At 43.0% G+C, this 26741-nt stretch overlaps 1 pseudogene; it reads right to left on the bottom strand.

The window, feature by feature from the left end:
• The window catches only part of LOC115089436, a 1328227-nt pseudogene that overhangs the window by 1199315 nt on the left and 102171 nt on the right, over positions 1–26741 (bottom strand).

The raw sequence follows: 26741 nt of genomic DNA on the forward strand, positions 1-26741 counted from the left end.
TCCGCTTCCTCCCCCCAATGCAGGAAGATCAGCTGCCTCTCCTGCTGCCACCCGTTCTCCTGCTATCTTCAGGCGTCGGGCCGTATGGTCCGTCGATCTTCCTGCTTGGGGTGGGGGAGCGGAAGCGCCGCGTGCAGCTTCCGCTTCCTCCCCCCAATGCAGGAAGATCAGCTGCCTCTCCTGCTGCCACCGGCCTCCTGCTATCTTCGGGCGTCGGGCCGTACAGCCCGCCGATCTTCCTGCAGGGGGGGGGGGGAGGGAGGAAGCAGACGTTGTGCGCTGCGCTTCTGCTACCCCCCCCCCAACAGGAAGTTCGGACGCCCAAAGATAGCAGGAGGCCGGTGGCAGCAGGAGAGGCAGCTGATCTTCCTGCTCTGGGGGAGAAAGCGGAAGGGAAAGGAGAGAGCAGCATGAGCCTCCCGCGATCGATGGAATTCTTCCTTCTTGGCCTGCGGGGGCTGGAGGAGCAGCTACCGTTTGTGCTGGGGGGGGGGGAGAGGAAGTGAGTGACAGAAAGAGAGAGAAGCTGCCAGCCAGCCTGTGTGTAAGTGAGAGAATGTGTGTGATTGAGAGCCTGTGTGTAAGTGAGAGAATGTATTTGATCGAGAGTATGTGTGTGATTGAGAGAAACTGGTCAGAGAGCTGATGTATGTGTATATGTGAGAGACAATGAAAGTGACTGCTCAAGGAGATGACTGATGTGTATGTGAGAGTGTGAGACAGTCAGGGATGTGTGTGTGTGAGAGAGAGAGAGAGAGAGAAAAAGCATGGAAGTGAGAAATCTGGGTATGTGAGAAAGCATGGGAGTAAGAAGCCTGGTGTTGTGGGGGTGTATGTGAAAGAAAGCATGGGAGTGAGAAGCCTGATTATGTGAGAGAGAGCATGGGAGTGGGAAGCCTGGGTGTGCATGTATATGAGAGAGACTGGTTGGTAAGGTGACGGTGTGACTGGTGTGTATGTGAATGTGAGAGAGAGAATGTGATTCAGGGAATGAGAAGCCTGTGCACGTGGAGAGCGAGCATGGAAATGAGAGAGAGACTGGGTGTGTGTGTGTGTAACAGAGAAAGTGATTATGGGAATGAGAAGCCTGTGCATGTGAAGAGAGTGAGCATGGGAGTGAGAACCTGGGTGTGTGTGAGACACAGCATGGGAGGGAGAAGCCTGTGTATGTAAGACAGAACATGGAAGTGGGAAGCCTGTGTGTGTGTGTATGCATGAGAGAGATCAGGTGACGGGTGTGTGTGTGTGAGAGAGAGAGAGAGAAAGTGATTATGGGAATGAGAAGCCTGTGCAGGTGAAGAGTGGGCATGGGAGTGAGAAACCTGTGTGTGTGTGAGACACAGCATGGGAGTGAGAAGCCTGTATATCTGAAAGAGAACATGAGAGTGGGAAGCCTATGTGTGTGTGTGTATATGCATGAGAGAGATCAGGTGACTGGTGTGTGTTTGCGTGTATGTGAGAGAGAGAAAGAAAGTGATTATGGGAATAAGAAGCCTGTACATGTGAAGAGTGAGCATGGGAGTGAGAAAGCTGGGAGTGTGTGAGATACAGCATGGGAGTGAGAAGCCTGTATATCTGAAAGAGAACATGGGAGTGGGAAGCCTGTGTGTGTATGCATGAGAGAGATCAGGTGACTGGTGTGTGTGTATGTGGGAGAGAAAGAAAGTGATTATGGGAATGAGAAGCCTGTGCATGTGGAGAGAACAAGCATGGGAGTGAGAGACTGGTGAGTGTATGTGAGAAAGAGAAAGTGATTATGAGAGTGAGAAGCCCATATATGTAAGTGGAACACGGGAGTGGGAAGCCTGTGTGTGTGTGTATGGCATGAGAGAAACTGTTCAGGAAGGTGACTGGTGTGTTTGTCAAAGACTGGGAGATGATTGATGTGTGAGAGACAGAAACTGGTCATGGGGGCATGACTGGTATGGTGTGTGTGTGTGAGAGACATGGGCCCTAAGGAAGAGGACCATGAGTATAGAGCTTAGCCACTACTGCTGCTTCTGGTGTGTGCTACAGCCTGCATGGAAGAGGAGTAGGAAAGCTGCTGGAGGGGGTAAGTAAAGGTGGCTTTTTAAGTTTATTTTTCTTGATTGACTGCTATTTTAATTATTTAATATTATGTGATGTGTCTGCTTTTTTTGAAATATTTTATTGGTGTTTGGAGAATTTTTAATAGTTTTATGAGTTTTTAATTGTTGGATGTTATTCTGTTCATAGTTGTTGTGAAACATTTATTCTGCTTATTAGTATAGTTTTACAATTATTTCTGTGTGGGGATCTATAGCTGCTTGCTAGTTCTGTTTTCCTAATAAGAGGTGTATTGGTTTTTAGGGCCTGATTTAATATTTGTAGTGTTGCCTTTTCATAGATAGGGTTGCTCCTGTTTGAGTGTATTCCATAATACAGGTGTAACTGTGTGTGGATTAGTTTATGTGCATTACTACAGATCCTGGGAGTATGTTAGGTCGGTTCTGTGTCTGTTACAGAGATATTTTACTAGCATGTAAGCGTTTTATCAGTCTTATTTGTTGCGTTTTCTCAAGAGGACATGCATTGGTGGTAAACTGCTGTCTTTTCATAAGTAGGGCTATTGAGCCTGAAAGTAGAAGGAGTTTGAGTTGCTGTTACTGAGATGACACCAGAACCAGAATATCTTTTTTGTAGAGTGAGTTGAACGGGGAATGTCATAATTCTGCTTTACATCCATTATTGTGGATCAGGGGGGTTCCCGTGGATGCAAACTGTACATTTACATCTAGCCCTGTGACGATCATGGGTCAGTGTGTCACGCATGTGAGAACCATCTGTCAGGTGTGTCCCGACAGAAAAAAGGTTGAGAACCACTGCTCTAGAGGGCCAGAGTTGGCCACTCCTGTACTAAGGCTTTTCTACCATTCCTTGTTTATTGGAAAAATGCTTAATAGATGACCCCCTTAGATTATTTTATGTTATCTGGGAAGTATATTCTACTTCAAAATATCATCCATTTTGAAGTAGAATATAAATTAAAACTAAAATTATCAGATGAAACCTAGCTACGTACTCCCCCTCAGGGAATTCTTCCAGATCCAGATGTAACCTGGGCACTTCTCGGGTTGCCAGTAAGTCCTGGGTATTTAGTGACAGTGTCAGCTGGTCAGAGTAGGATGGAGGTTGGGAGGTCCATGCAGATGCAGCTCCTCCTTCTGCGGGGTTTGCCATGGCCATCCCACTAGTAATGCTATATAACCGCACCCTTGCTACAGCTGCGGAGGCAGTCCTTTGGGTTTAGTACTGAGTACAGAAGGTAAAGAGGAGTAAGATTTTTGTTATTTTACAGGTCCAGCCAGGTTCAGCCAGGCAAGCCCTGCTTGGTGGTCCCTGCCAGGGTCAGGAGGGGGTTTCCATTCCAGTCCCTTCTAGCTGGTTTGGGCTATTCTCCTCTGGGTCATTTTTTTTTAACTTTTACCCTTTAAATATTGGGTCCTTTCTGGAGCCAGTTCAGCTTCTGGCTCAGCGAACGGGGAACCCTGGGTCTGGTCCAGGGCAGGTTAGGGAAGCCCTGCCCTCCATGAGCCTCAGTGAGGAAGGGGGTGCCAGTGACCCACTGTGAGCCGCCCCAGAGTTTTCCTGAGTTTGGTAAACCTAATTTCAAGATCCAGGTCAGAAGTTCTGCCTACCCTTCTTTCCTGCTGGGAGCATTAAGAATCCTGCTCCAAGGGATCCCTCCCATCGGGGTACCAGGAGGAAAAGAACAAGGACTGAAACAGTAAACCATGACTAAAGTCATAGCCTACTATTCAAGAAGTCACACAAGTGGTGCTTCCAAACTCTGGGGTGAGAGAGAGAGAAGTTTATCTCTCTGTGTAGAGATTGCAACAAAATATTCTTGCCAGTTGGAAGGGGTGGTTCTGCCCATCAAAAGGACGCCCTGCCCACCTGGGGGACCATATTTTTCCAAACCCTGGAGGGCAGGTTTTCCCCTGGCTGGTGTTTGACCTTCCTGCACAGACTGAGGAAGAAATTCTAAAAAGGGAAGTCATTTGTTGCTGCGAATTAAGATTAGGCCAGTTTCATTGTTTTCATCAGTAAAAATTCCTTTGGACACTAATGCAGTTACTCCAGTCTTTCTTTGGCACACCCAGCATAATGTGGGGCAGACATACATTGGTTGCCCCAGGGGAAGAATGAAAGGATACGCGGGAGCCACTTTTAGCACTCGGGGCCTTGGGAGTCAGCTTCGCCCCATTCCACCAAGAACCCAGTTTGATCTCTATCAAACTAGCCTGGGAAGGTCCCTGTCCCCACGAGAACAACAAATATTTTTATGGCCTCATCAGGTAGCAACCTGCACCCAAAGTTGGGGGTTACACAGACAAGAATGAAAAACTGCCAAAAATCTTCAGAAAACAGGGATATGTGGAGAGCCACTTAAGTGTAAATAAATGACAAACCCACCTTAGCTAGTCCTACTGGGCAATGGGCAATATGCACCTGCAGCAGCCATCCAGATTGGATTTATGTAGGAGCAAATATAGGGCAGGATTCATCAATCCCGTGAAAAAGGGGTTGGGGGGGGCAGGCCTATGAAAGGCCGCAGACATTCGCACCGTGGCGGTGCGATTTCGCCGGCCGCGGTGGGGACCGGCTGCAGCTTTTCGCAGCGAATAGAAACACCATAAAATGTGAGGTTATTCGCCGCACTACTGCCGGCAATAATGTTCCTCACATTATCGCCGGCAGCAGTGCCATGGCCAACTCCTCCCTCCCCCCATCCCGACTCCTCCCTTCCCCCTAATTTGCATTATATCGCATGCAAAAAGGCCCTTTTCGCTATGGCCTTATCGCGTGCTATAAGACCCTAACACACGCGATAAAGCTTTAGTAAATAACCCCCATATTTGGGTGCAGGGGCTGCCATAGCAAATAAAATGGTGTAGCATGTATTTAGATGAATGGGTATCTAAGCAGTCTGTGGGTGGAAAGATAGATGCTAAAGAATGCCTAAAGTGGTTCTCCTACTGCATGCTATAGGTTTGTTTTTTTTCTTTTAGACCATGATGAATATATCTTTTTTCTCCCCTTAAATATAAGATTTTCTGACAGTTACTATTTGGGATTTGGCCTCTGGCCCCCCCTCCCTCCCAGTTCTGACCGCCCAGAGACCAAAGACATTGGGTGCGCATTGTACGCCCTTATCAGTATAAAAACATGGGCAGACCTAAACGCTGGGTCACAGCATTGTGCATTGCGGTACAGTTTACTAATGTTTGAATCTCCTATCAGAAAGAGCCAGAGCAGTTCTGGCACCTCCCACACACGACGCGCTCAAAGCATCGGGGAGGGAACGAAGGTGGCTGTCGCTGCTGAGGTAATTCTCACCGGTCTCACAGGAGACTTCCCCTCAGACAGTGAGCCACTCAGGAAGGTCATCATGTGGAGGGTGGGGCTGAAAATGAGATAATTAGCAAAAGAAAATATTTGACTCTATTACCAATATATTTTTTTCAAGATCTGTTTAAGCCTTTCAGAATAAAATAACTCTTTTTTTTTTTATCTAACAAATTGCTGAAAAGCAGAGAGAAAAAAATTAAACTTACCCTTACCTCTTTTCTACTTAAAAAAAAAAGGTTTGATAGAATCATAATTCATATACACTTGTTCAGCTATAAAACTGTGTTAATAGCTGTTTGCCAGGATACGATTAAAGCCCTGTCATTTACTTGACAGAACAGTAGAATGCATGTGCCAAGGGCAATATTCATTGGAATAATTTTCCCACCCTGCCTGCCAAACACGAATGTAATAACAACATTAAGCCATGTTTCGGAAACCGCACACACACACCTGTGTTAAGTCCTGAAGGGATTTGCTCCACACTTGGCAGAGATCTCTTGGGATGTAGGAATAGATTCCCTGCAGCCATTCTTCACTAAGTGGAGCCACTACAGAAGGGTCGATGGATTGCTCAATAAGCCTGTGGCATCTGCAGAATTGAAAACAGGGTGGAGACAGTTCTCAGTACCCTTGGATGCTTTGTTAGCAGATCCTGAGAAACCAAAAGAAAAAAAAAAAAACAAAACCCAAATCTATAAGGGTTGCTTTATCCAATATATGTGACACCCTGGTTTAAAAAGATAAAAGTTAGTGTTACGTCGGGACTAACGCCTCGCTAAGACATGACAGGAGTGAACCCTGCATGAATGGCTATTCTGCCAAATACAGTTAAGTCCATGTTCCAGCCTTGACTTGTTATTGCCTTGATTGACTTTCACCACCGCAAGCACTGTTTCCATTTGAGCCCATTACAAATTAAAGCTAATTATTTCTTCACTCTGCTGTCAATTTAAAGGCAGTCTTGCAGACTTGACAATATTCAGCTTAAAGAGGTTTTTGCACTATGGTGAAGCATGGCATATCTTTTGTTTGAATCTCATAGCAATAGGCCATGTTTTCCATTGAATTGTTATAAATTAGCTATCATTTTGATTAAAGACGCCTATTAAATGTTGGAACAATGAGCATATAAAATGATTACTGTGCATTGGAGGAGGTTAAACATTGAAAGAGTAATTTTTAAAGGGACTTCTGCAGGTAAATAGTGCTTTACCTGCAGAAATGGTCCTTTAGAAGATTGTGCTACCGATATCCATGTACAATTGAGCACATTCACATTGTACACATGTTCCTTCATGCATATAGGGGAGAGGTGTTCCGGGGAGTGGAGTCTGGGCATGATGTTACAAAAATTACCCTGTGGAGTAATTTTTTTTTAAACAGAAAAAAGGGTAATTTTGTAACATTGCATATAATTAACGGGCCGATACAGTAAAGTCCGCGGGAGAGCGGACGGACACCCGCTCTCCCGGCGCGCGCACCAGCCCCTCGCCGGTGCGTGCGATTCACTATGCAAATTAGGCGGCGCAGTAGAAACGGGGAAAAGGAGGCACTAGGGACACTATCGCGTCCCTAGTGCCTCCTTTTTGACAGGAGTGGCAGCTGTCAGCGGGTTTGACAGCCCACGCCCAATTTTGCCAGTGTCGGTTCTCGAGCTCACTGACAGCTACGGGCTCGGAAACCAGACGCCGGCAAAATTGAGCGTCTGGTTTTCGGCCCGACAACTGTGGGCCGAATTCAAATTTTTTTTTTTACTTTTTTTACTCTTTGGGACCTCCGACTTAATATCGCCATGATATTAAGTCGGAGGGTACACAGAAAAGCAGTTTTTACTGTTTTTCTGTGCACTTTCCCGGTGCTGGAAGAAATTAGCGCCTACCTTTGGGTCGGCGCTAATTTCTGAAAGTAAAATGTGCGGCTTGGCTGCACATTTTACTTTCTGTATCCCGCGCGCATACCTAATAGGGCCATCAACATGCATTTGCATGTTGAGGGCGCTATTAGGTGCCACGGGTTGGACGCGCGTTTTCCTCCCCTTACTGAATAAGGGGTAAGGGAAAACGCGTGTCCAATAGCAGGCTAACAGTGCCCTCCATCGGAACGCACTGTACTGTATCGGCCTGTGAGTCAGCAAATATGCAGCATGAGTTACACCAATTTTCTGCCTCTTCCTATCAGGCCGATACTGTAAGAATCGCGGGAGAGCAGGTGCTCTGTGTTGAGCATCCACTCTCCCAATGCGCTCCCAGCCACCTCTCCTGGGCGCACGATTATTTATTTAAATGAGGGGTTGTGCTAATAAGGAGGTGCTAGAGAAAATAGTGCATCCTTAGTGCCTCCTTATTAGTGTAGAGTTGGCTGTCAGCAGGTTCCAATAACCGACGCTCAATTTTACCGGCGTCGGTTTCTGAGCCCGCTGACAGCCAAGGGTTAGGAAAACGGACGCCAGTAAAATTGAGCGTCCATTTCTCTAGCCTGCTGACCGGCAGGCAGATTTTTTTTTTTAATTTTTGGTTCCTCCAACTTAATATCGCTAGGATATAAAGTCGGAGAGTGTACAGAAAAGCAGTATTTTCTGCTTTTCTGTACACTTTTCCGGTTTACTCAGAAATTAACTCCTGCCCTTACAGTGTAAGGCGTAATAAACGCATATCGAAAACACGTGGCCAACCCTCCCAAAAACTAATAGCAGTCATCACATGCAAATGCAATATAAGGGATAACAGACATGCGTCGAAAACGCATGGCCATTCGCATGCTAACACACCGTATTGTATCGACCTGATATGTGTGTAAAGGTATGAACATAAATAGGATAACTTTCCAACAGCTAAACGAGTGAAATAAATTGACTCCTGTACATTATAACCTGCATGTTTTTGATATATGCAGGTTATAAAATATGTATATGTGTACCCTGTAACAGGCACAAGCATGTAAAAAATATGCAAATTCATATTGTATTTATCCAGATAAGTTTCAGTTTATCCAGCTAAGTAGTGCCACTTATCCGGTCAAGATCCAATTTATCTTAAAAGTGCTACTTATCTGGATAAGTAAGATAGATGAATAAGTCTCAAATACAGCTACTTATCCGGATAAGCAAAATGGAGTGATAAGTCTACTACTTATCTGGATAAGCAAGATGGAGTGATAAGTCTACTACTTATCTGGATAAGTAGCTGTATTTGAGATTTATCCGTCTATCTTAATTATCCAGATAACAAACTCTATGTGAGATCTATCCATCTATCTTACATATCTGGATAATTTTTCAGATATATCCAGCTATCTTACTTACAGGGTCATTTATCAAATAGCGTTATGGCGTTTTCGCAGGCGATGCAAATCAGAAAAAGAGGAGGAGTGGGTTTACCATTTTGCAAAGCCGTATTGCATAGCTTTAAAGTTGATTTTAGCTACACCTTTTTCAGTAGTGTTAAGCTGTGCGATAGGTTGTGTTAACGCTTTATCGCATGTTGCAATGTGTTCTGAAATGCTGGATTTAGTAGTTTTGAAGCTCCTGGAGAGAAATGGGAGAGAGAGAGAGAGAGAGACACTAGCCATAACACCCTCACACTAGATAGGTATTTATATCTGTATGGGAGGTTCACCTAGTAACTCGAAGTGAAGTTTAGGTATTAGTGTAGGGGTTAGGGGCCACTTTGACATTCAAAGTGAGACGTACGAACAGAACAGTGCTCTCTTGATCAAGCTAGGTTGAGAGAACATTGCACAACTCTCATTTTGAGTGAGTTTCCTCACTCCGAAGGTCATCAAATCTTCACATGAGAGCACTGTTCTGTTTGTACATCTCCCTTTGAATGTCAAAGTGGCCCCTAACCCCTACACTAATACCTAAACCTCACCTCGAGTTACTAGGTGGGCCTCCCATAGAGAAATAAATACCTATCTAATGTGAGGGTGTTATGGCTAGTCTCTGTCTCTGTCTCCATCTCTCTCACCCTGATAGTAAACATTGTCCCACCAGTGGTTGTATGTAGGAAATACCACAATTCTGGCTCTTATCTCAAAGTGTGACAAAGTTATCACAGTTTGCAGTAACTTAGTACTTCACATAGGTTTAATTGCAATAAACTGCCTATTACCATAAAACATGTCCCTTTTTCTATCGCATGCGATATTTAGTGCATTTTGTTAAATCCAAGCCTTAGCCGGATAAATCAGAACTTTTCTGGATAAGTGCAACTACTTAGCAGGATAAATTAAAATTTGTCCAAATAAGTAGAGCTTTTAAGACTTATTTGGCTAAGTAGACACAAAACCTCTACTTAACCGGATAAATGAGAATTTATCCAGATAAGTAGCGTAAATGCTATACCCACATATTTTTACATCTAACCTTAAAAATATATGCGTGGAGATTTTACCTGAGTAACTTACACGCATTTACCCCTTGTAACTCAGGTTTTATGTGTGTACCTTTGGGAGATTTTCTAACATGAGCATAGCAATGAAATTACTATTTTTACCAGTTAGTCTCTCAGTTCGCCCAGTCTATCTTCAGGTCATGGAGACCCTCCTGGCTCTTCAACCTCAACTTCCTCATTTCACCCAGATTCTCCCCCACCCAGTCAGTATTTCACTTTTAAGACATTTATATTTACTTACTCCAGCAATAGAGGTATAAATATACACGAGAAAGCTGCCAAATCTACATGCATAAATTGCTTATAAAATAGCAAAGTACACATGTAAATGTTGGCCCCGCCCCATAATGTTCCTGGCCTGCCTCTTTTATACAAACGTAAATACTTGCGAACCATTACGTGTGCATTCTGAGATTTATAAAATTGCACATACACGCAGTATATGCTATTTAAACGAGTCTGTCCAGATATTTACATGCAAAGGTTTTGAAAATTCATCTTAGTATGTATGCACATAACTTTCTGCATGTATTAGACACTCAGTTTTCTATTGGGTCATTTCTGTCATTTTCCCCACAGAAATCCTATTTTAAATTATACCCTTTCAGGGAAATTTTCAAAGACATTTACATGGGTAAATAGCAGTTTACCTGTGTAAATTGGCTGCCTGGAAACAGGCGTCTTCCCAGTCACTTAAAAGTGCATATGGTGTTCCACAACAAATGTACTGCTTGTCACTTTTGGAGGGGGCATTCCTGGAAAGAGATGATTTGAGCAGGATTTGAAAATAACGTGCATCAATTGTATTTTCAAATCTATGCATGCCATTTTCTATGTAAAAATATCTGCCCACACAAGAAGTAAGTGTAAAAGTCCACTTTGTACCAGAGGCAATTTTTAAAGAGAAAGTGCATGTGTATTTCCCCTGTGAAATTTGGTATAAAGGTCATGGGTAAAAATTTGGCCATTGGCTTTGCGGTACAGTGACCACTTGAAAATTGCCCTCTAAAAATGGAAACATCTGTATTATAATGTTTAATATTTAAACAAATGTACAAAACATGATTTCACTTTTTCCTTTAATGTTTCAATATAATTCACAATTTTTTTTCATATTAGGGTTGTACTTTTCTTTGAAACAAAATGGAAGAAAAATGAACAAAACTGTATTCATTTTATGTTTAGTTAAAAAATATATATTGATAGGCGTGACCAGCCCCAGAGCCTCTGCTCCTCCCCTTGAACCCTTCCCTCATTGTCAAAAAAAAAATCCCCTTGGTTTCCCAGCTCGGTACCATCCCCCAGAACTCCCCATCTTACTTCCTCCATCATCAGCAGGTTTAAATATAGCAGACACCAACCCAACCTCTTTTTCCTTCTATTATCAACATCAACAACCAACTTTCAAGGAAACTCCCTGATACACGGTAATGTGCGGTTGCTATATCCGAGGGAACCCTCTGTGATACCCTCTTTCAATAGCTACCGGTTTTATTCTTCAATATTTTGTTTTTTTGATTTACATTTGAAACAAAGAAAAGAAAAATCAAAAAATCAAAACACAGAATATTGAAGAATAAAGCCGGTAGCTATTGAAAGAGGGTATCACAGAGGGTTCCCTCGGATATAGCAACCGCACATTACCGCGTATCAGGGAGTTTCCTTGATAGTTGGTTGTTGATGTTAAATATAGCAGAAGCAATCTCCAGTTGATTCTGCCTTGCAGATGTTGTTTTCAAAATGGGATCAGCCTCAGGACAGCTTGCACCATTTTGTTGAATGGCAAATTCTGTCTTAGAAGAAAATGGCACCAGCCTCAGTTAGGCTGGTGCATTTTGAAAACCAGTAGCTGCAGGGCAGGCACAACTGTGGATCTTTCCTGTCCCATTCAAATCCTAGGATGGGGTATAAGATGAGGTAGAGATTCCGGAAGGAAGGGCTTGCACCAAGCCAGGAGGGTGCCTTTGAAAAAAAATCTTTGGCAGGCGGAAGGGGACTTGGGCCCAGATCCAATAGTTTTCCTTTTCTATTTGCTTTTGTTTCTTTTTTAAATTTTTTCCTCGTCTTTTTTTGTTTGAAGAAACAAGAAAATAAAAAAAAATGTTCAGTGCATACATTATGAGCTTGATGGACAAATGTGCAGAAGATAGCAAGACACTTATTTTAAAGTGTCAGATATCTATACTGAGAATGTGGAGAGTTCTTGTAAGTATTAGCCCTGGAGAAAATTGGACTCTTTATAGGTTAAGATATATTTTAATGGTCCAGCACAATTCTCATCATGAAAACTTTCAAGGCCACATGGCTGTCGAAAGCTGTTGCCCAATCACCGTCTTTGGATAATTCTTATGTCGCTCCAATAAAAGGTGTCTCAGTCTGCAAAGAATATAACTAAGACCATCGACATACACTTCCTCTTGCACGTTCACTTCTAACTCTAGACTGGTGAGCTGGAACTTCTGACTTGATATGAAACCTGGAGCTGTGCTTTCAAACCAGAATGTCTTGCATAGAGACAGGCAGTATAAAATGAATTGACAAGACAGTCATTTTTAGCCCAAGCAGATACCCACCTAATGGAAAAAAAAACTGAAGCAACACTTTCTAACTGAACAAGAGGGTCCACCCAAAACTAAATGAGCCTACTCTCCGGGAAGCACGCATATAAAAATATACTCTAAGTCCATGTGTTACATTATTTTCCTCATACAAGGAACCAGAAAGGGAATGGTAGCAACGGGCTACTTCAGGGACTATGCATAAAGGTTTCCACTAAAAAAATGTTAGTGTAGGGCTGGCCCAGAGTTTCACTTGTAGTGCTGTGCAGTGTGCACTGCCAAGTGGTGAGACCTGGACATGAGTTAGATTTTCCATTCCACCAGCTGGCTGGCGTGGGGGATCCTGCAGTGGCAGTACTACTCATAGCCCCAAGGGGGAAAGGCTTCCCGGACACCCATATAGTTACCAGTATTCTTTTTTTTACTAAAGACAAGGCTGAAGTTAAGCATGCAACAAGCTGGTGAAGTGAGATTTTTTTTAAGGCAGCTCAGGCCATGATATCTACTGTCCAGTGGGAAGAAATGACCAATCATTTCCAATTCTGACTCATTTTGTAGTAGTTATGAAATATGAACAGCCACTTCAGGATTATTAATCAGAAGAGTAAAAGATTAGGTCGCTTGTGACCCAGGCAATATTATTCTGCCAAAGCTATCAAATGCATTGTCTTTGTGTCACAGGGTATTGATTGTCTCAGGGACATCACTAGCAAGCATTGGACTGGCAGGAGACCACAACTTACTCTGCCTCTTGGTACCTCTGAGCTTCTAGGATGGTGGAACACAAACTATAAAAAGCAGGCTGAAATAGCAGTACCAGGTATTACTGTAAAACTGAACAATTTTACCCTGTTCTCTACATTTTAATTTTACACCATCACCAAAATCAGATCATATTTTAATTAAAAGCCATGTTAATACAAAATCATTCAAATATTTTTCAAACCAACATTAACCATTCTCCAAACTAGGTAAGAAAATAATGTGAGATAATGCTGAAGTTTCATTTGATCTTCAGGCAGCTCCCATTTCCATCCCCTCTCAAACATGATACAAACTCATCCCCAACTCTTTCTGATCTTATTTGCATTTCTGATCTCCTAACATCTTAACTGAGTAAAGAAACTTGACCTCACAGACTAGGAATGGACCAAAATATTACATCAGCCCAGCATATTACAATAGGCTGGAAAAAGCAAACATGCAAGCTATTCTAATAATAGTGAGGACAATTTTCAAAAAGTGCTCAGCGCTTCATTAAGGCTCCTAAGTTTTAGGGATTTAAATTTACAGAAAATTTCAGTCATACCTAGGCACCTACATTTTTCTCTGAAAATTATCCTAAATTTAAGCCTGCAATTAATTTGCCTAGATTCAAGATCCTAATTTAGGAGCTCAGTGCTGAAAATCAGTGTTACGTGCCTAACTTTTTTCCCCCACCTAACTTCGCCCCTGTAGCCGCCCACTTTTTAGGATTCTAAATTTAGGCATTCAGCACTAGTCCATTTTCAGAGGAGTGATTTAGGTGCTTAGCTCCCAAAGTAGGGCACATAAACCCCTTGAAAACTGATACCTTAGCAGGCAATATAGATTTAGATTTACCTACAGGACTAAATACATCATTTTCTATTACCAGAACAGTCAGCAGAAAAGTGAGTAATTAAACAATATGGACATCTGCACTAAAGAACTGATAATGTTTCTATTAACGGAGTCACTTTGAACATCACGTCAGTATCCTCGCCTCTCTCAATCACTGCTTATTTTGTGAAAATAAGAGGCATTACAGGCAAATGAAACATGGTTACACTGTTCATCCCAATGAACCAGTCCACCAGCAGGGAAATACAGTGACGTTCATTTCTGGTTTAAAAAAAAAAAAATCAGTAACGTTGTAATTGGAAGGCTGAGAAATGTCTGCATGCATAGCTGGATAAGGGATAGTAATAGATAAATAATTGGACCTGTCAGCTGAGCAATAGATAAACAAACAATTCCTTTCTGAAAAGTTAGAGACTTAATCAACTGTCAAAACCCATTGGCATGTCATACGGGGTGGAGGGTTTGACAGTCAGAAAAGGAAGGGGAAATTTCTGCATATTTTTCAGTCTTATAGCACTGTAAAACCCAGTCCAGAGGTAAAAAAACAAAAAGCTGAATAAGAATATGAAAAAAAGTTGAAGAGAACAGAAATTTTTAGGAAAAGAAGGGTGGAGTTAAAGTAAAGGTGAGGAAACAATATATATATATTTTTTTTTTTATTGCTATTTGAATTTACAGAGCACCTATGCACAGGATCCCAACATGCATTACAATTTCACATGCACAAGTGCAGCTGATTGTTTCACAAAACATTGCTGAACTCACAAGTGCCTCCCAGGAGGGACGGCCAGATGTAGCAATGAACTTAATTCTTATTATTTATTTATTTATTTATTTATTTATTTATTTATTTAAATTCTTTTAATATACCGATGCTCAAGACCAGGTCTTATCGTACCGGTTTAGCCAGTTATAGCTGTGCATCCTAAGAACATAAGTAGTATCATGCTGGGTCATACCAATGGTCCATCCAGCCCAGCATCCCCGTCTCAGGATCTGCTGGGTCATCCTAATAGGAAAGTCCATTCCCTGTTACTCACTGCCAGAAGTAAGAGGTGGGGTCATCGAAATCTATCTGGCTAGTAACTGGTAATGTACCTTTCCTCCAGAAGCTTGCCTACACCTTTTTTAAACTCAGCCTTGAACATATCCTCCAGCAACAAATTCCACAGCTTCATTTTGCAGTGACTGAAAAAAAAATACTTTCTTAAATTAGTTTTACATCTGTTATTCATTTATATTGTGTATGTTTTTACTATGTAAACTGCCTAGATGGATAGACTACTACCCCATGCTGCAGTATATAAAAACTTTTAAATAAAATAAATAAATAAAATATTCCACCTTTCAGGCACTTCAAACTGGATTACATTCAGACACTAAGGGGCAGATTTTCAAAGGGGTACGCGCGTAACCCTCAAAAAGCTGCCCCTTCCACCCCCTGCGCACGCCGAGCCTATGTTGCATAGGCTCGGCGGCGTGCACAAGCCCCGGGACGTGCGTAAGTCCCGGGGCTTTCCTGGGGGGCGTGTCGAGGGTGTGTTGCGGCCGGCGCGTCATCGGGGGCGTTCCGGGGAGCGTAGCCGCAGCCTCCAGACCAGCCCCTGGACCGGAACATGGCGCGCCGGCAGCCAGCCCGCGCAAGTTAAGCCTGCCGGGGGGGGGGGAATTAGTTAGGACCGGGGGGAGTGGGTTAGTAAAGGGAAGGAAAGGGAAGGTGGGGGGCGCCGGAAACAAAGTTCCCTCCGAGGCCACTCCAAAATCAGAGCGATTTTGCGCAGCTTTGCGCGCAACAACCCCAGATTTTAAAAGATACGCACGTATCTATTAAAATCCGGCGTACTCTTGTTTGCGCGAACAAAAGTACGTGCTCGTGTACTTTTTAAAAATCTGCCCCTATAGATATTTCCCCATCCCCTGAAGGCTCACAATTTAAGCTTGTACCTGAGGCAATGGAGGGTGAAGTAACTTGCCCAAGTCACAAGGAGCATCAGTGGGATTTGATGCCTAACTTCCCTAGTTCATAGCACACTGCTCTAACCACTAGGCTCCTCCTCCTCTCCTATTAGCTAGTTTCATGAAGCATTCTTTAGTCTTAATATGATTTTACTCATAATATGATTTTATGCTCCCTATTAACTTGTTCCACACCACACATTATTTTATAAATCTCGATCATATCCTCTCTCAGTTGTCTCTCCTCAAAGCTCAAGAGCCCTAACCTGTTTAGCCTTTCTTCATAAGGGAGCCATTCCATGCCCTTAATCATTTTTACTGCCCTTCTCTGCACCTTTTTTAGTTCCTCTGTATCTTTTCTGAAATGCAGCAACTAGAACTGCACACTTGAGGCACATGGAGACAAAATGCTCAATCTTACTCAAAGTCTTTTCGCAGTAAAGAGGCTTAATAAGGCAACCACCTTCACCTTTTCTTTGGGGATTCTCCTGACTGGTATATTCAGCATTCTAGCCACTAGCCACTACAGATCAAATTTAAGGAATTTCACAGGTCCTATTCAAAACAATGCACATAACTGCAAGACTAAAGCCCTTGTAGATTCTTCTTACTAAACTGTCTCAGAATCAGAGACGGTATGATCCTGTTTCATGAACCCCTGAGGATTAGTGCATTTTTGGTATGAGTTTGCCAGAGAGATGAGGAGCTCTAAAGCAGGGGTGGGCAATTCCAGTCCTCGAAAGCTTTAAGTCAGTCGGGTTTTCAGGATATCTCTAATGAATATGCATGAAACAGATTTTCCTACAACTTAAACCGAGTGCATGTAAATCTCCCTCATGCATATTCATTAGGGATATCCTGAAAACCCAACTGGCTTGTGGATTTCGAGGACCGGAATTGTCTACCCCTGCTCTAGAGGGATAGTGGGTTGCCTCTAGTAGGAAAGAGAAGGAATGTCTTCAGGACTTTGCCTCTAGATTTTGGAGGAGAAAGATGTTCTCTCCATAAGTTGTGAGATAGTGAAGGGCTGCAGAAACTCAATAGAGATTACATAAGAATTGCCATACTAGGTCAGAAACAAAGGTCCATCAAGTCCAGTATCCTGTTTCCAACAGTGGCCAAGCCAGGTCACAAGTACCTGGCAAGATCCCAAAGGTAGATAGATTCCAAGCTGCTCAGTCTAAGAATAAGCAGTGAATTTCTGAAATTCTACCTTAATAATGGTTAATGGACTTTTCCTTTAGGAACTTGTCCAGACCTTTTTAAAACGCAGCTACACCAATAGCTTTCACCATATCCTCTGGCAATGAATTCCAGAGCTTAACTTTGCATTGATTGATTAAACCTATTTGCACACTCTTTTGTATCAAACCTGAAAACTGTTTTGTCTTGCCAGCCTTACTGTGGGTTAGTCCAATAACTGGAGAAAGACAGAGTCCAATCTGAGTGGCAACCGAAGCAAACTTATGTTATGAATATGCGTAGGATGGACGACAAAGTCAGCATAAGGTCCTCAGCCAGACTCCATCTCCTATCAGGAAGCAGTGAGGTCACAGTACCACCTAGGAGAAAAGCATGCACTGACTCCATTCTCTGTCCCACATGCCTTGAAAAGCTAATTTTGCTGCAGCCACGACTCAGATCGGGCTCAGAGAAGCCCGAGAGTGCAAAAATAAAATTTCATGGGGGGTGAGATGCCAGGCTTGCAGCATGGTATTTATGTCAGAGGGGAGGGGGCCATGCCACTGATGTCAGAGGGAAGAGGATGGAGCATGTAGCCATTTTTTTTTGGGGGGGGGGGGGAAATAAATAGCAACCCTAAGACTTGAGAATGGATGAAATTCTTCATGCTAGGTCAGGAACATAACAGAAAGGATATTTACTCTGCGCTGAACTCCCTGGAACTAGAAGTCTCTGCAAAAGTCTTTGCACTTTCTAGACTAGTGGCTTCTTAGCTCATGCACATAATTTAAAGGCAAATGCACTCATCTGAACTAGGGCTATCTGGAATGTCTTGGAGCACATATGTGAGAGATGGGTCATTTATCTATTTGAGGTTTGAAAGGCCTTTCAGGGCTGGGAATAGAAGTAATTTTTGCCTTTCTATCTTGTTTTAATCAATTTGAAGAGAAATTTTTTTTATATTTTTTCAACTGATGTTGGATTAACTATGTGTAATCTGTTGAAATCTGATTCTCCTCTGCTGTTTTGCATTTCTAGTATGTGTCAACATCCTTGGGAACTTCCTGCAATGTGTGGTGTCTTGATCTGCATATTAGGGATGTGAATCGTTTTCCATATCGTCTTAACGATAGAAATCGTGTGGCAGGGCAAGAAAATCGTCTTAGGCACGATTTTTTAGTTAAAAAATCGTTAAAAATCGTTTTTTCCGATTAGTGCGCACTAACTCGAGTTAGTGCGCACTAACGGGAGTTAGTGCGCACTAACTGGGAGTTAGTGCGCACTAACTGAAAATGATACAATTTGACACTTTTCAGGTCAGTTAAGGTCAGTTTAGGAATGAATATGTATTCCTATTGGCTGCCCTCTTATTTATTCATGTTACCAAGTTTCCTACTGACAGTATATGGGGGATGGGAAATGGAAACAGTTGGTAGCTTGACAAAACAAGTAATGTGATCAGTCAATGTGACTAGAACTTGTGCCCTAACCCTGATACCAGGGGTATTGTGATCTTCCTGCACACAGTGCCCTATCCCTATTAATACCAGGAGTGTTGTGATCTTCCTGCACACAGTGCCCTATCCCTAATACCAGGGGTGTTGTGATCTTCCTGCACACAGTGCCCTATTCCTGATACTGGGGGTGTTGTGATCTTCCTGCACACAGTGCCCTATTCCTGATACCGGGGGTGTTGTGATCTTCTTGCACACATCCCGATATCAGGGATAGGGCACTGCATGCAGGAAGATCACAACACTCCTGGTATTAATAGGGATAGGGCACTGCATGCAGGAAGATCACAACACCCCTGGTATCAGGGATAGGGCACTGTGTGCAGGAAGATCACAATACCCCGGAGGAGTGAGGGTCAGGCAGCTCCCCCCTGTCTGTGAAGCCAGCCTCTCACTAGTAATGCAGGGAGGGAGCTGTCTCAGACTTCACCATCCTCCCCCCCCCCCTCACCCACACACCATTCACTAGCTGGGACATGGGGGAAGTCAGGAGTGAGGGTCAGGCAGCTCCCCCCTGTCTGTGAAGCCAGCCTCTCACTAGTAATGCAGGGAGGGAGCTGTCTCAGACTTCACCATCCTCCCCCCCCCCTCACCCACACACCATTCACTAGCTGGGACATGGGGGAAGTCAGGAGTGAGGGTCAGGCAGCTCCCCCCTGTCTGTGAAGCCAGCCTCTCACTAGTAATGCAGGGAGGGAGCTGTCTCAGACTGGTATCAGGGTTAGGGCACTGTGTGCAGGAAGATCACAACACTCCTGGTATTAATAGGGATAGGGCACTGTAAGAGATGACTGTAGTAGATTCAATAAAGATCTGATGTTTCTGCTCTCCTCACACCAAACAAAAACAACACACAAGCAGAGAAGCCCTTCTTACAAAGCTGAGCTAGTGAGTTAAGTAGGAGGAAAAGTAAACATACTGGTGCCAGTGTGGCTACTTAAAAAATACACTTACCAACAATCAATTACATATATTTGAACTGTGTACAGTTCCAGCCAGGACCACCTTTCTAAAATGCACAGTGATTGGCAAATTCAACATGCACTAGCATTTCAGGTACCTGCTAACAAAAATAATAAACAAACAAGTTCTAGTCACGTGAGTGCTGATCATTACATTACTTTTTTTGTCAAGCTTCCAACTGTTTCCATTTCACATCCCCCCAACCATATTGGTAACATCAATAGATAAGAGCACAGCCAGCCAATAGGAATACATACATACATATTCATTCCTAAGTGACCTTTACTGACCTGGGAAGTGTGAACACTTTGTTTCATTTTCTGTTGGTGTTCGTTAGTTTCCAGTTCCATTTCCCATCCCCCCAACCATCACCTCAGTGGTAACCTTGATAACATCAATAGATAAGAGGGCAGCCAGCCAATAGGAACACATATTCATTCCTAACTGACCTTCAGTGACCTGGAAAGTGTTTATTTGTATCATTTTCAGTTAGTGCGCACTAAATCGAGTTAGTGCGCACTAACGGGGAGTTAGTGCGCACTAACTCGAGTTAGTGCGCACTAACACGATTTAACGATTTTTAACGATAAATCGTTAGAATTTCTATTGTATCGTGTTCTATAACGATTTAAGACGATATAAACATTATCGGACGATAATTTTAATCGTTGAAAAACGATTCACATCCCTACTGCATATGGAACCAAGCTGCATTATATATCCCCAACCACAGAGCTTAAACATGCTTATTGACCAGAGCCCTTGAGAGCCTCTCTCACAGAAGCGGAGGACAAAAGGGCTACACAAGTAAATACAGGGGTTAATTATTCTAAGGAGTTGCATTTAAAAATCACTACTTCAAAAGCTATATAAGCAAAACTGACACCATTTCTTTTTAATATGTTCATTAAATTAGAGATATGATGCTTCCTGAAAGTGAAAGAACAGAAGAATGGCAGAGACCGGAGACAAGCAAAAGAAAAGGGAAGTTACAGGGGGAGGGAGGGAGAAAAGAAACAGAGGGAATCAATGTGATATGGATAAGGACAATAAGAGGACAGAAATGAAGAATCAGGGTGTATAACAATGCTGAAAATGTCAAAATTCCTGCAAACTGCAAAAGACTTGAAGATATATAATAGATGGAGGGTGTAAGAGAGAAAGAGTTAAAAGAAAAAAGAGAAAAAAAACTGAAACAAGACTCAACTGGAAAGGAGAAATGAATGATTGAAATAAAAAACTGTAGAATGAAAGAAGAAATCAGGCAGACACACTTAACAAAAGCCAGGAAACATTTTAAAAATGTAATATATGTTGTGACAACTGACAAAGCAAAGCTAACTAAAGCTACTGCAGCAAAACATTAAAAAATATATATATATTCCAAATAAGGTGCATATCGTACTGTAGGTATAGGGAGAACAGTTTTGAAAGCAATTTAAACTTGCATAAAAATTGTTTTCCCTGCGTTAATCTGCTGTCTTTAAATCACACTCCCTTGATTTGGCTATCACTTTTTGTGTTGTGGAGGAGGCGTTCCCAGGGGCGAAATCAGGTTCAGGGAGGAAAATTATGGGGTAGATTTTAAAACGTGCACGCGCTTCCCGGCACGCATACATGGATGCGCCAATTTTATAACATCGCACACTGGTGCTCGCACGTAATAAAATCTGAAGGGCGCACGCACAAGGGGGAGAGAATTAATGCAACCTCCGCATGGCGACGCATTCGGGCCTTCCCCAGTTCCCTACCCCCTACCTAAACTCCCTCCCTCTTCCCCTCTCCTTCCCACCCCCTAAACCCTATTTTTTTTTGGTTTGTTTTACAACTTTCTTCAGGTCCCCAGGCTGAAGTAAGTTGCGCGCGCTGGCCAGGCGTTAAGTGACTGTGAATACTTTCATTCTGAAAACGGGTGCAAAAGCTGCGGGTAAAAAAAAATATATGCATGGTCACTGCAAAAAGTTTAAAAACTGCAGCCCCCCCCCCCCCCCTGTACAGTACACAGTAATCAAGCTTCCAAGTCTGAAATATTTGTGCACCACTTTAATCAGGAGATATTTTGCCTTCAGAATTTCTTTATCCTGCCACGAAAAGATATCAAGACAGCATGGGGCAGAGAAAGGGGGGGCCAGGGGGGAGCTGTTCAGAAATTTACTTCTGTTCCATAAATTTCTATGCATCTCTCAAAATGTTTTGTGGTAGAGTAAATGGTGGCTATATCTGAAGAAGATTCACTTGTATCATAATGCTTCGGCTTTTGAGTTCACTCGGCATTATGGAAATTGCTTATGGACGCCCATTCAAGTTTACAGCTTCTAAACATCCAGCCCGTTTATAGATAGCTCTGTTGAAAGGAGGTCTCAAATCTGAAAGCAGGATATGCAACAGCCTTCTTACCCTGTGACAAATACTTCCCTCAGTTTTAACTTCTCTTCATTCTATTGACTAGACCCCCACCCCCCAGCTATTCCCCAAGGTAGACCTTTCTGCAGTCCCTGTCTACTGTAGGTACTGATAATAATCATGATCTCCTTATCCTCCTTTAGTTGCAGGTTTTGTAGAGTAAAAAATCTTTCCACTTATTCTGAAAGAAAAAATAGTTCCCGTCCCTAAGCAGGCTCTTCTGCTATCCTTTGAGTCTTCTCAATTTCTTCCATATTACTGTGGTCACGAGGTAGCCAAAATTAAACATTATATTGCAAGCGAGGCCACACCACTTGTTACTACTTACTGATCACCTGTCATATGTTCTAGGACGTTCAATGTCATGCCTAATGCAAAGTGATTACGCAGTGTCATTTCTAATATATCAATTATGAGACACTGTGTCTTTTTCTAAATCACAGACCCTGATTCCTTTCCCTCCTGGAAAATAAATTGCATTCACGAATTTTTGTAGCTTGAAGGCATGATTCTGCATTTTTCATGTTAACAAAAACACATTTGCTCTTTATCAGCCCAATTTCCGGCTTGTCTAAGTCACTCTATGCTGTTCCCAGTTCTGCAGAAGTGCTTATCACACCACTGATCTTAGGACTGTCTACAAATAATTGTTAAACGTTATCTTTACTTCTATTTCTGCAGATCATTAAGGAACATAATGGAAAATGGTGGTGCCAATACAGAACCCTGAAATTTACCACTTTCTGCAGTGTGCCCATCTGCCCTGAGGCCATTAATCACTGCCTGACACCGCCTGTGCAAAACCCATTTACAGATCTCAGGTCCCAAGTCTTAACTGCCAGTTTAATTACTAATTTCTTGTGTGGCATTGTGTCAAATGCTTTAGCAAAATCCAGATGCAATATATCTATGCTCTTGTCCTTTTACATGCTATTAACTACTTTAAAGAAGTTAATTAGGTTTGTTTGACATAACCTATTAGCCAAAAACCCATCCTGCACCACTGTGATTTATCTATTTTTTTGCTAGATACAACATTAACTTGTCTTTAATTATTGTTTTGCGCCCACACAAAAACCTTCCAGCACAGCCAGTTTTTGAGTGCTTCTTTCAATTATTTTTTTTCAATATTTAGCGGAATTAGTTTATAATAAAATTCCATAAGATGTTTATTTCCTCCTTAAGCGTACTATAATATCTAACCATGCACTCTCTCTTGCCTCCCTGGCTTGGTGTCGATAAACCGCCTAACAGGATTCAAATCTATAATTACATTCAAATTCATTTTTATTTTAAACCCACTTTTCTTTATCCCTTCATTATTATGCGGTTTTGTTTTTCAGAAAGAGATCTACTTTCTTACAGTTCCTGCCCACTGGTGGGAATTTTCCCTTTAGTCTTAAGTTTTCAGAAACAAATGTGCTGTCAATTTCCACCCAGTTGTCACTTACATTTCTGGCATTAGTATACCAGAACTTAAAACAGCAAGTTTAGTGAGAGTCTTTAAATTACTTTTCTCTATTTCTTTTTTTTGTTTGTTTCTTTTCTCTGGACTCCTTTCTCTTAAAGTCCTTATATATTTTCTTTATATATATATATATATATATATATATATATATACACCTTTTTTTGGAATGAAAGGTGTGCACGTTTTGTTAAGAATAAACTCCCATTTTTCAAAAATCTCCATTCATGAGTTTGCTCTTCTCTTATTTATTCATGCATTGAGTATATCAACGTCTGTACAGATTTCTGTAATTCTGTATTAAGTGTTGTGTGCCTACCTGAGCAGTAGCGTCAGGCTGCCGCGGCAACGCCGGGGAACCCAGGCCCTTCATCCCCGCACCTCGCCGCTCTTCCCCATGGTGATGGCCGGCGGGGGAGACGCCCCAGGCCTCCCCTCACGGCGTCGGACTGTTCTGCAGGGCTTCCGGGATCCAAGATGGCCACCCTGTCCTTAGACGCAAGGCCGTGCCCCCTTGGCTGATTTAAAGGGGCCTCGTCCTCCAAATTGCCTGCACCTGTTTCCAATGGACTAGACCAGGGGAAGTATAAAAGGAGACTTCCTCCGGTCACTCCTCGACTTGGCAACTTGTTTGCTACGAGTCTGCTTGCTCCGGTGAGTCTCCTGGTGCTTCGGTTCCTGGTTCCTGATTCCTGCTTCTTCTCGGTGATTCCTCGGTGTGTGACTTTGGACTGGCAAGCGGTGATCCCTCGGTGTGTGACTTCGGACTGGCAAGCGGCGATCCTCTGGTACTCAACCTCGGACTTCTCTCGGACCATCCTCCTTCAAGGGCCCACCTAAGTCCCAGCGGCCCGGGTCCTTACGGGCTCCTCCCAGAGGGGCCGCGGGCTTCCAGTGGTGAAGATCCAGTTGGCCCTTGCACCGACTCCACGCCTCTTCAACCTCTCAAAGGTCCATCCAAGTCGCCTGCGGCAAAGATCCAACCAGTTCCAACTTCTGTTCCGCCTCGCCATCCAACGGGGGAACCTGAGGAGCCATCTCCTAAGGTCGTACCAACTTCCCCGTCGGTCCAAAGGTTCACGATCCCTCCTGGTCATAACAAGAAGTGCCTCAATTTTCTTTTTCATATTCATGTTGGTGGAAGTAACTAGCAAAAGCTTTTAAACAAATTATATACACTACATCCTCAGGTAAAAAATCTGAAAATTTATTTAACTGCCAAGTGAATTATCTGACAAAAAAAATCTTCTAATATCATTGCTTTCTATGCTACCTTTTAAAACACAGTAACATGAAACAGGTCTGCAAATAAAGACCTCAAGGCTCCTCTAAGCCTGCCTATGTTCCTTTCCTACTGCAATGCCGCAGACCTTACCTGCCCCTATCATTTTCACTCTTTCTTCCCCACGACTAGGTATTCTCTGTACTTTCTTTCACTGCATTATTATTTCTGTCCCTGGCACTTCCACCTGGAGGCAACTCTGTCCATCTGCCCCTCTCTTTCAGGCCGATACAGTACAGTGCGCTCTGGCGGAGCGCACTGTTAACCCGCGTTTGGGCGCGTGTTTTTGACGCGCTAGCTTTACCCTTTATTAGGTAAGGGGTAATAGCGCGCAGAAAACGCACGTCCAACCCCCCCCCCCCCCCGAAACTAATAGCGCCCACAACATGCAAATGCATGTTGATGGCCCTATTAGTTATTCCCGCGCAATTCACTAAGTAAAATGTGCAGCAAAGGCGCACATTTTACTTTCAGACATTAGCGCCTACCCAAAGGTAGGCGTTAATTTCTGCCGGTACCAGGAAAGTGTACAGAAAAGCAGTAAAAACTGCTTTTCTGTACACCCTCCGACTTAGTATCATGGTGATATTATGTCGGAGGTCCCAAAAGTAAAAAATAATTTTAAAAAAAAATTTTAAATTGGCCCGTGGCTTGAAAACGGGACATTCAATTTTGCCAGCGTCCGGTTTCCGAACCCGTGGCTGTCAGCGGGCTCGAGAACCGACGCTGGCAAAATTGAGCGTCGGCTGTCAAACTCGCTGACAGCCACCGCTCCTGCCAAAAAAAGAGGTGCTAGGGATGCGCTACTGTCCCTAGCGCCTCTTTTTACTGCGGGCCCTCATTTAAATACTGAATTGCGCGCACAGGAGAGCGGGCACTCGCCTGCTCTCCCGCGACTTTTACTGAATCGGCCTGTTTGTGAAGAAATACTTTTTTGTATTACTCCTGGGTCTAGAGCCAGAGTCTTGGTCCTTTCTTCTAGAACTTCCTCGCCACTGAAAATCACTTGCATCTTGTGCCTTATTTATGTTTTTCAAATATCCAAAATGACTTTATCACATCTCTACATCTCTTCTACAGTATACACCAGGAGCCAGATATTTACACAGCATTGAGCGCCTCACTTTATCTATTGGAAGGAGCTTTTATTTTGAGCTGAATATAACCATCTAACTACTGGCAACTAATTTAGTTCCATTGACCTGCTCTGCCCCCTCCCCCCCAACAAACACAATTTTAAGGCATCTAAAATTTAAACCCCTTGTAAATATACACCCCTAAATATAAGTGCTAAAGAAAGAGAGAATATTTATGTAGATAGATCTGGGAGGTATGCACCAACCATCAAAGCAAAAGTCCACCTGGTGCACACAATTGCATACATACGTCGGCCCACACCTAGGTACGCGATCATTTTATAACATACACACGCATATGCGCACATGTTATAAAATAGCTTCGCTGCACGCACATGTGCGCAGAAATCCTGCTTTTACCACATTAATTGGAGGATTTTAAAAGGGACATGTGCCGATGCCATCCCAATTTTAGCAGTTTGTCCCTGGTTTGCCCATTTAGGAGATAGGTCCTCCAATCCACCTTGGTTTGATAGCCTTCTCTCCCCCCAATTAGCTCCCAGCTCTTAAAACGCCCACAGTTTTCTTTAAATGTTAACTTACACAGCATCCATAGCAGAAGTAAATCTAGGTGAGGGCCTCGGCACATACCAGGTGGCGAAATTATTTATGTGCACATTTTAGGTCGTCGCCCTGAAACATGCACGTCAGCCCACACCTATATCCCATCCCTTTTAGAAAACTTTTGAAGTGTACATGCTGTGGGAAATACACATGTATCTCAGTGGTTTTTAAAATCTGCTCGGCCTGTGCAATCCCAACTTTTTCACACATTCCCTAATTACTACGCAAGTTGGACTTTTAAAATTCACTTCGGAATTTTTCCATTGGAAAATACACAAGTAGGTTTAAATAATCCAGCCTACATGTGTAGTGTCTCTCTCTGCACCCCTCTAGTAAAATTCTGCGTGTT

The sequence above is a fragment of the Rhinatrema bivittatum genome, chromosome 4 (assembly GCF_901001135.1).
Source record: "Rhinatrema bivittatum chromosome 4, aRhiBiv1.1, whole genome shotgun sequence".
NCBI classification, from domain to species: Eukaryota; Metazoa; Chordata; class Amphibia; order Gymnophiona; family Rhinatrematidae; genus Rhinatrema; species Rhinatrema bivittatum.